This window comes from Diabrotica virgifera, chromosome 4 (assembly GCF_917563875.1).
Source record: "Diabrotica virgifera virgifera chromosome 4, PGI_DIABVI_V3a".
NCBI lineage: Eukaryota > Metazoa > Arthropoda > Insecta > Coleoptera > Chrysomelidae > Diabrotica > Diabrotica virgifera.
Genome location: NC_065446.1, coordinates 73,728,707 through 73,739,333, shown reverse-complemented (window position 1 = coordinate 73,739,333; position 10,627 = coordinate 73,728,707). Strand labels below are relative to the sequence as shown.

Below are 10,627 nucleotides of genomic sequence, written 5' to 3'. Positions count from 1 at the left end.
ATAAGCAAAATTCAAATTAATATAAAAGATCTTCAATTTTCTCAGCCACGGGCATGTAAATTTAGAACAACCTGTATACAACAAATTATTATATTTAGTTTTTAAGAAAGTGATTCGAAGAAGTGTACGAAACTCGGTAACAATGCGCCTAAGATAAACAAGTTGAGTGACGCGGACCATTATAGTGTTTCGCGGAAGATTCGATCATTAGCCTACGCTAAATAAGACTCAGTGAAATAGATAATAGGTCATTAAGTTTTGTAAAAAGTAGAAAGTAAGTTTAAATTGGGAAATGATTATTTTTTCTTGAAATCCATTAAACATATTTAGAAAGATTAAAAGTTGGTATTGAGAAATACGGCGAATTAAAATTTGTGGTGGAATGTTGATTTTTGAATCTGGAAGGGATATTTAGAAAGTAGGGAAATGAATGAGGTGGAGAGATCAGAATGTTTTGAGCTGTCGAGAGGTGAAGTCCAGTGGTAGACGGTAGTGTACGAAGAGTGAAAAAGCCGGTAGTTCCGTGAGTGTTGAGTACCCAAGGGGAACGAGAGGTAGGCCGAGTCGAGAGAAAAGAATCTCCTTGAGCAAAGAGTGTCCCGGTAGCTGATTGAAGTGGTTCGAAAAAGGTAGAACACGGCATCACGAGAAAAGCATGAACGAGAGCTATACGAGGTAGTTTTCAAAGGAGAACATTACTGGAGGCCAGGACGAGTTTTTCATCGCAACCAAGGGTAGGAGGAAACGGGTTTTGTGTGAGGACATTCGCAGTTCACCAGATAAAGGTCAGTCTCATTTGTCAGGACATGAATGTATGGGTTTTGTATTAAATACCACATTAAAAATTGAAGAACATAATCGCTAATATCAGAAGATTTTCATCAAACTTAAATCAATTTGTTGCTAATAAATCCTAATAGTTCATTATTAATAAACATTCTAAATTGGAAACCAAAAGGAAATAAGATTCCCATTTTTAAATGTTTGTATTAAATAAATATAAGATCTAACAAATATTAAGCAGTAATTACCATTTATATAAAATAAACAAAATTTTGATTTATAATTGTAATCCATATGTGTGTATTATTTTATTTTTTTCCTATCCCGATTAGGAACCACTGAGAAATACTTAGAAGTCACGAAAGTAAGTAAGTAATTTTATAATTCGCCCTGAGATTGAAAACATATTGGTATGTGATCTGGTTGATTAATTAGATTATCATTAATGCATTAATTAAATTAAATTACATATAAGAATATCATCACATATAAATAAATAAGATCACAACAATACAGATAGGTAGACCTCAAGTTATTGCGAAATATAATTGCGTAATGGGAGGCACTGATCTTATGGATGAAAACATATCCAGATATCGTATAGGAATCCGTGGAAAAAAATGGTGGTGGTGCGTTTTTACTTGGTTAATTGATTGTTCAGTGCAAAACAGTTGGAATTTAAAAATAAATTCAGGTGATAATATGACGCAGCTTCAGTTTAAGCGAGATATTGTGAAAACATATTTGTCAAGGGTACAGAATCCGGCAAGGCAGGGAGGTCGTCCAAGTTTAAGTATCTCCAGTAGATCGTTTAGCAGAGTTTCCGATGACGTGCGTTTTGACAATATAGGACATTTATTAACAAACACCCCTGATGGAAAAAAGAAGAGATATGCCGCTGAAAATGCAAATCAATCATGCGCACAATGTGTACTAAATGCAAGGTTAGACTATGTATAAGCTGCAACGTTAATTTTCACACACGATTTTAATTTAAAATTTACCTTTGTAACTAATTAAAATAAATTCATATTTTTTGGCATGTGCTTATTTTTTGATCCTACAGGAGACTAGCGTTGCCATATGGCAACATACTGTTTTGAGAAAAATAAATAAAATACATAATTATTTCTTGTTGTTTTATGCATAACTAATAATTTACTTAATAATAAATTTGTTTAAAATTATTCTGATTTCAAAAAATTTTAAACTCCGTCCTTGATGGTTTAATGTCTACTCATGGAAACAAAACCAAAATTTAATAAAACTTTCCAATAAAAATATTCTCAGGGTTAATTGATTTTAATATATGCTATGTGTCCTTTAGTTTGTGGCTTCTAGTATCTCTCGTTGCTTACTTTATCCAGGACAAAACAGGGAAAATAAAAATACTCAAAATCATATAGATTTTATAAATATTATTTATTTATATACTATACCATAACTATAAGATTCAAAATGCATGCTAAAACTTTATTCTGTTGTCAAAATTTCTTATCTAATAAAATAGTCTTTAATTCAACTATCTCCTTTTTCTTTTAACAAATTTTCATTTAACTGATTTAGTAGACTGTTCTTATTATTATATAAAAAAAAACAATATTTTAATTTACCTTTTAAATAGATTATGTATCTCTTCTATGAATTTATGAGTGAATAAATTATGCTCTAAAAACTGTTAAATTGACAAAAAACAAATATGGTATGTAATATACAACAACTCTCTCCTTTTCATAAATAATCTGACTAACCTTTTTTATCTACTTTACTTCTTCTCATGGATTGTGTTGTCCTCGGTTCTCCCACACGTGCTCCTTGGATGCTGCTGCGGTCTTTCTCTTCCAAACTGTTTCACAAACAAAAGACAGCACTCGCTCGAAATCTCTCCTCTATTTAGTCTCCGACTTGATACAAACAATATCAATCTTTATAACTCCAAGATTTTTTCTATCAGCTCGATATCTTGTGCAAAATTGATACAAACCGGCTACTCGTTCCAGACAGAAACTGAAATCTATTCGGAAATGGGGAGATTGTACTTCTCGAATCGATCATGATTTCGTCTCAACGGGAATCTGCTTACACGGCTACGAAATTCACCAATTTACACAAAATTACTATTTTTCAAACTGGACTGCTCCCTTCCGATCTTAACTACACAGTAAATATTTCTCCTTCATCAATCTGAGACTCAACCACTCTGTTCTCCCTCCATCCATCTCTTCGCCAATCACAAGCATTATCTCTACACATTACATCCCTACTTTCATTTCTTACGAACAAATAGTGTTGTATACAAATTTTCTGTCTTGTTAATTTCCAGGAGATATTAAAATTAATTTTTTCTTACAGTCTAGAAAAACCCCATATTCTAAAACTAAACAAATTGTTTATCGTCGTTTCTTTCTAGGAAACCATTTATAAATATTCTACTGTCCACTCCAACCGCGAGTACATTCACTTTCTAATTCGACCGTATTTTAGTTCAATGTTTAAATTGTATAAGTCCGTTCGTAGAATCTTTACCACTAAATATTTCCTCTTTCCACGAAACACTGCTTACGGCTAAATCATATTATTTACAAATTTTTACTATGTACAGGGCGATGAAACTTTACGATCTCATGGTCTTTCAAATAAAATTAACTCTCTAAATCTTCCTCATAAAAATTATTTAACAATATATTAAGACTAACATAAAGAATAACATAAAAATAATATTAGGTTAATGAGCAGATCTATGCCCTTAAGCGTTTGATTGGTTCTGTGTTATGTTTCTCATTAGGGTTCTAGTTCTTTTTTTCTTTTGCTGCCTCGGTTTTGGACGGACTTCCAGACTGAATCCTTCGAGATCCGCAAGACAATCCTTCACGATGTTTTCTTTTGCTGATAGCAGTTGGTTAAACCTTAGTTTTCCTGCCTTTGAGTAGGGGCTGATTATTGACTGACGTGCAAAAATCAAAAAAATCTGATGGATTTTTGATATTCTTTAGTTAACTGTTAAATAGCCCTAACAGTTTCTTCATGTTTCTATGTGTTTTACGAAATTATTCATTTCTTCTTTACAGACTTTCGTTATCACAATGGTCTTTTGACATATTTTTAACAGAAAAATCCATGTTTGTGTCGAAGAAACTTTTAGTGAATATGGTTAGTTTTGTTTATTTTCTAATTTTTTATACTCATTTATGTAAACTATATACAGTGTGCCAAAGCCAAATGGAATAATTTTTTTTATTAAGCTAATGCCTCGACAACTAATGGCGATTGGCATGGTGATGGTACTGTATGAATTTTTCCAATTAGGTACATAGTGTAATGTGTAGTGTGTGTGTTAAGTAAGTGTCTTGTTACTTTGCAAAGTCGACGTCATTGTCTTTGCAAAGAGACGCTAATTGTATCCGAACGTCTGCGGTCCCTCCGGTGAGTACCGATCCCACAAGGACAGAAACTATTTTAATTTATTAATTTATAATAAACGAAAAATTTCTGATTCTGGTGAGATTCGAACTCATTACCATTCGGACCTTTCGATCCAAAGGTAGGCGCTCTTACCACTGAGCCACAGAGGGGGTTGAAATAAATTTATTATTTCGTGAATAAGCGATTTCGGAAATAAATCCTGAAACAGGTCGATTTTTTTTTAATTATGAGTTTTTGGCATAGGTATATTTCATACTAGTGACGCCATGTCTCTGGACATGATGGCGTAATCGATGATTTTTTAAATGAGAATAGGAGTCGTGTGCTGGCTCATTTGAAAGGTAGTTCAATTTTCTATTTAGTAATATAAACAATAACATAATTATTTATAAACCGCCACCGTGTCCAAAAAAATATTTTTTGAATTAAATTAATTGACACAAAAAGAAGAATGTGCGTAATTTATTTAAATCAAAATACATTTATCTGCTGTCAGAAAACAGAAATAAAATGTTTAATTCACAAATAAACATAGCTTTTCGCTTAAATTAAATGTTCAAGCTGCCACCCATCTGCCTCTTGACAGTTTGAACATTATTTAATTTAAGCGAAAAGCAATGAATTTTATAAAATAAACATTTTATTTCTGTTCTCTGAAAGCAGTGAAATGTATTTTGAATTAAATATATTACGCAAAGTCTTCTTTTGTGTAAATTAATTTAATACCAAAAAATTTGGCACACTGTATAAATAATTATGTTAATGCTTATATTACTGAATAGAGAATTGAATTATCTTTCAAATAAGCTAGCACAACACCCTGATCCCCTTTTAAAAAATCATCGATTACGTCATCACACCCAGAACGATGACGTCACTAGTATGATAGATCTGCCAAATAAATCATTTATTCTATTTGTCTTTGCCACACTGTATATCCTCCCAATATATGTTCTCAAACCAGCAACGCGACAGCCACATTTAAAAGCAGTGTCAATAGCCGTTAGCATCTGTACATGTCCGCACCTCGGCAACAACACTGTCATAAGTTGCAATTCAGTGTTTTTTTATGTTTGGTGCATTAAATGGTTATTTTGTTAAACTTTCGTCAGCATCATTGTCGAAAAGATATTTTGTGTTATAAGCGCTAGATGGTGACCTATGTCTGTTATAGCAATAACTATTTTTGTACAACTCTATTCAGCAACACGGTAACAACTCACTTATGACAGTGTTGCAGAAATATTTAGATATATTTTTTCAAATTAAGTGTACTATACTACTATTATTTACTAATAGTGGTAGGTCTTGACAACAACACTATCACAATATTCTGAGAGCCACGTTTGTGGTGTGATTTCAGTTAGTTATAAACGTGTTTTTTTGTGAATTTGTCGTACAGTAGTAGATAAGACAAAAGATGGAATTTTAGAAAACGATAAAAGAGGAAAGCATGGGCATCAGGTAAAAGTCTCAGATGACATAAAGGAAGGAATTAGAGAGCATATAAATTCGATACCACGCATTTAATCTCATTACCTTCGTGCCCAAACAAGCAGGGAGTTACAGATGGAGGAAAAACTTTAGCTGACATCTATAGAGATTATAAAACAATTTGTATGGAAGAAAATAAAAGTTATGGGAATGTCACCATGTTCTCACGAATTTTTAGGAATGAATTTAATATCTCATTTTTCCATCCTAAAAAAAATCAGTGTGGTACGCGTGAAGAGTATAAAAATGCGATGAGTAAGATCCCATTACAGGAAAATTATCATCGTCATTTAAAGGAAAAAGATCTACCAGGTATTGAAAAAGATAAAGATAAGCAAAAAAGTAAAGCAGGTGAGTGTATTACTGTCTGTTTTGATTTACAGGCAGTTCTCCAGACACCTTGTGGGGACATCAACTCCTGTTACTAGAAATCAAAGCTAGGTACGTACAACTTTACTATATTTGACTTAGGATTATTAAATGGTTTCTGCTATGTTTGACACGAAGGAGAAGGTAACCGTGGATCTAACGAGATATGATCATGTTTGTACTCATTTCTTAAAAATGAATGCTCTAAAGGCCTTCCTGTTATATTATACTGCGACAATTGCTATGGCCAAAACAAAAACAAATTTATAACCTCGTTACTTCTTTATGTAGTAAGCAAACTCGATATTCCTTCGATCACCTTAAAGTTTTTAGTTGTCGGTTATACGCAAAATGAAGGAGACAACATGCACTCCCTGATTGAAAAACAGAAGAAACGTGTGCTAAGATCTGGTCCTATTTACATTCCTTCACAGTGGATTCCTGTAATTTCTAATAAAAAAACTGGTACTCCATACAAAATAACAGAAATGAACTTTACAGATTTTTTTGATGTAAAACATTTGCAGGAGAAAATGGGAACGAATTTTGTTTTAAATTCTGACGGAGAAAAAGTTTTGTGGTCCGACATTGCTACATTACAACTACTTAGAGATGAACTGTTTACCGTTTATTATAAAACTTCTAACAGTGATAGCAACTTCAAAAAAATTTTAACTCTGAAAACAAACAGTAGAAATTCCATTGGCTTAAATCCTGATAATATTGAATTAAAACGGCTCTATAACGAACCACTGAAATTTTCCCAAAATAAAATAGATGCCTTTAGCTTTTTATGCAACAAAAATCACATCATTTTAAAAATCATGATTTTTATCGATCTTTAGGATGCAAAATAGACCCTCCTCTCAGTTTGTACAAGAGCAACAAGCAACAATCATCAAAGAACGGCGTCAAAAACCAGTAGTTACTATAAAATTAATGTTAAAAATCTAAATAGGTATATGTTTCTAACCAGTATTTTGTAATAGGCAATAAGTAGATTTATTTTATGTTCTTATGTAATTACGTCTGCGTTGTATTCTTTAAATAAATGTATTAAAAAATCTTAACAATCATTGTAACCTATCATAATTTTCACGTTGAACCGCAATTTCTGTGCAATTTCTAACCACTATGATCAGCAACAGTGGCACATTGTTATAATCCATCTTTGGGTTTTCAGGAAAACAGACACATTTGTTAATAATTAATAAGTTAGTTTCAAAGGGCCTAGCCGGGTAAGATGGTGAAAAGTGCCCCCAACTCAATTTAAATTCCATACAGGTCACTTTTTAGCACATATAGAGGAACTCACTTTCTGAAATTTTTAGCCCCCTAGGTGGTCAGGTGACCTCCCTAGAGCCTAATTAGGCTTGTTAGGTTTTTATTTTTTATCTCAGCCGCGTCAAGAGCCAGCCAAAAACTTTATTTAAAGTAGTTGTAAGTTTCAAAAAGATCTATATGAAAAAAAATTTTTTGAATTTTTTGGCGGGAAATTCGAATTTTTAGAACAATTTTAAACTTTTAAATAACTCTGAAAAAAAACTAAAACACTCGTTTTTACGAAAATCAGTTATAATGTGTATTTTTGCACAATCTTTCAAGCTGAATTTTTTCAAATTTTTAAAATTGGTGAAACGTACCTTTAAAAATAAAAAACCGCATTTTTTCGGTTTTTTTTTGGTTTTTTGATACAATTTTATACATATTTTTCAAAAAAGGTAACACCGTCACTAAAATAGGTAAAAAAATGAAAAATAATTGGGGTTTGCTTAATAAAATTTTTTTGTAACGCCATCCATTTTCAAGATACAGGGCGTTGAAGAAAACATAATTTTACACATTTTTTACGATTTTGCCGAAACTACTGGCAACATTGCAATAAAATTTGGCAGGTTTTAAGAGGTAGTTATTGTTCATTTTTTGACATACAACTAAGAATTTTATATTCATCATTGGCGCGCATACGGCTAATGGTCTGAACTCTTTAAAGAAAAAAAGATGGTACGCCACTGACATATTTCAAATTAACAATCATTTTTGAATTCCTCGTTCCATTTGTCACAAAAAAATCTATCCTCCCATTTTTTCATACGACGCGCCGTTTTGTTGCAAAAAATAAAATATCTTAACGCTTCCAAAGTAATCGAATTAATTTTTATAATGGATGTACGAGTTTATGTATGTAGATTGTAGATGTAGAAACTACTAGAAATTCGAATGCTTTGTAAGGATTAAGAAGCTTTTATTTTTTGAATAAAAATGGCGCGTCGTATGAAAAAATAAGAAGATAGATTTTTTGTCACAAATTGAACGAGAAATTCAAAAACGATTGTTAATTTGAAATATGTCAGTGGCGTACTATCTTTATTCTTTAAAAAGTTCAGACCATTACCCCTATGCGCGTCAATGATGAATATCAAATCCTTAATTGTATGTCAAAACATGAACAATAACTACCTCTTAAAACCCGCCAAGTTTTATTACAATATTGCCAGTAGTTTCAGCAAAACCGTAAAAAATGTGTAAAATTTTGTTTTCTTCAACGCCCTGTATCTTGAAAATGGATGGCGTTACAAAAAATTTTTATTAAGCAAACCCCAAATATTTTTCATTTTTTCACCTATTCTAGTGACAGTGTTACCTTTTTTGAAAAATATGTATAAAATTGTATAAAAAAACAAAAAAAAAACGAAAAAATGCGGTTTTTTATTTTTAAAGGTACGTTTCACCAATTTTAAATATCTAAAAAAATTCAGGGTGAAAGATTGTGCAAAAGTACACGTTATAATTGATTTTCGTAAAAACGAGTGTCTTAGTTTTTTTTTCAGAGTTATTTAAAAGTTTAAAATTGTTCTAAAAATTCGAATTTCCCGCCAAAAAATAAAATATAATTTTTTTCATATAGATCTTTTTGAAAATTACAACTTTTTTAAATAAAGTTTTTGGCTAGCTCTTGATGCAGCTCAGATAAAAAATAAAAACCTAAAAAGCCTAATTAGGCTCTAGGGGGGTCACGTGGCCACTTAGGGGGCTAAAAATTTCAGAAAGTGAGTTACTCTATATGTGCTAAAAAGTGGCCTATATGGAATTTAAATCGAGTTGGGGGCACTTTTCACCATCTTACCCGGCTAGGCCCTTTCTACAATATAGAATACTAATTGATAAAATAACCTAAATTAATCGTATTGAAGAAAAAATAACAAAATTATTGTTCATTTATAAAAATAATCGAATGTTAGATAATAAGGATGATCTTCATACTGGATTTACTCAAAATTGCTATTTTTGACTTATGACAGTGTTGTTGCCGAGGTGCGGATAGCCACTACAGAAGCTGGCTGGTTTCAACACTCTGGTGTCCAAATCTGGTAGTATTTGCAAATGTACTGTTTTTCCAAAACCTAACATATTTCAATACCCTGGTGTAAACACCCGCTAGCATCTGTAAATGTGCTACCAGGTCGCGAGATAATGTCTATATAAAATAATTGCGAGAGCGAGTCAGTCACGGCACAACGAAATTTCGCGGTCCACACACATTTGCTTGAGAACTTAGAGAGATTTTAAGGCGACTCTCCCCAACGGGATAAAGCCACAATTGCTTGTGATAAAATTTTTAACTGCTGTTTAACGTTTAGAGTTTCACTCCGAAAATTGTTTAGAACATTTAAAAAAATAATGAGGTGTGTTTTATAGGCGAAAGTTGCTTGGGGTTATGTTTCTTCAAACTTGAAGGATGACTTACTTCTTCTGAGAAGGTTTCATTGAGGATGACATCTACTGATGTCATCCTCAGGATGACATCACATTCTTAAAATGCACTTAACTTCTTCTCCTCAACTAGCAATAATCGCACCTCGGAAAATCCTCATTGGTTACGATATCTCCACTTCGCAAAGCTCAAACAAAATCAAATAAATCGCCAGAAAAAAACACGCTTTGTCCCCTAAACAACTCACTCAGAAAACAAGCTTTTCTCTCTAGAGAGATACTAGTTAGATAACACAGACATGGTCAAACTTTATAATCCCTTCCTTATACATTAGTTTAAAGAAGGGTACTAAGACAAATTTAATAACAATTAGTTTATTAATTTAATAAGTTTACCAGTTTACTAATTAATTTTTAATCTCCCGCGATTTTAAACGATGAACTTTTTTATAGTCATTACTCTAGGCGCAAATATATAGCACAATGAAACGTTATCAAAGGCAAAGGTGAAAAATCTTTCAAAGCAACAAGGCTCCGTTATTACTAACAGTGGAGACATTTTCAGTATCTTCTTGTTTTAGTGCCTACTTGTTTCGAATAGTGGCGATCATTCTGGCTATAATTATTTTATTAACTGATGCTTTAAATAGATTAGTTGTTGTTGTCGAGAACTATTTCCTCAGGTTCTTTAAACATGATATTCTTCTTCTCCCAATTCCTCGCTTTCCGAATGCTTTACCTTGAAGGATTACCTTCAGTAATCTATATTTAGTGCCGTTTCTCATTATGTGTCCGAGATATTCTAACTTTCTCCTTTTAATGGTATACATCATCTGTCTTTCTT

General features: G+C 32.2%; 1 non-coding gene across 1 annotated transcript; it reads right to left on the bottom strand.

Annotated features, from left to right (window-relative positions):
* Window positions 1–9,819: 9,819 nt before the first annotated feature.
* Window positions 9,820–9,973, bottom strand: LOC114324756 (U4 spliceosomal RNA). The gene has a single exon (XR_003651596.1). It is a non-coding gene; the product is annotated as a U4 spliceosomal RNA (small nuclear RNA).
* Window positions 9,974–10,627: the final 654 nt, after the last annotated feature.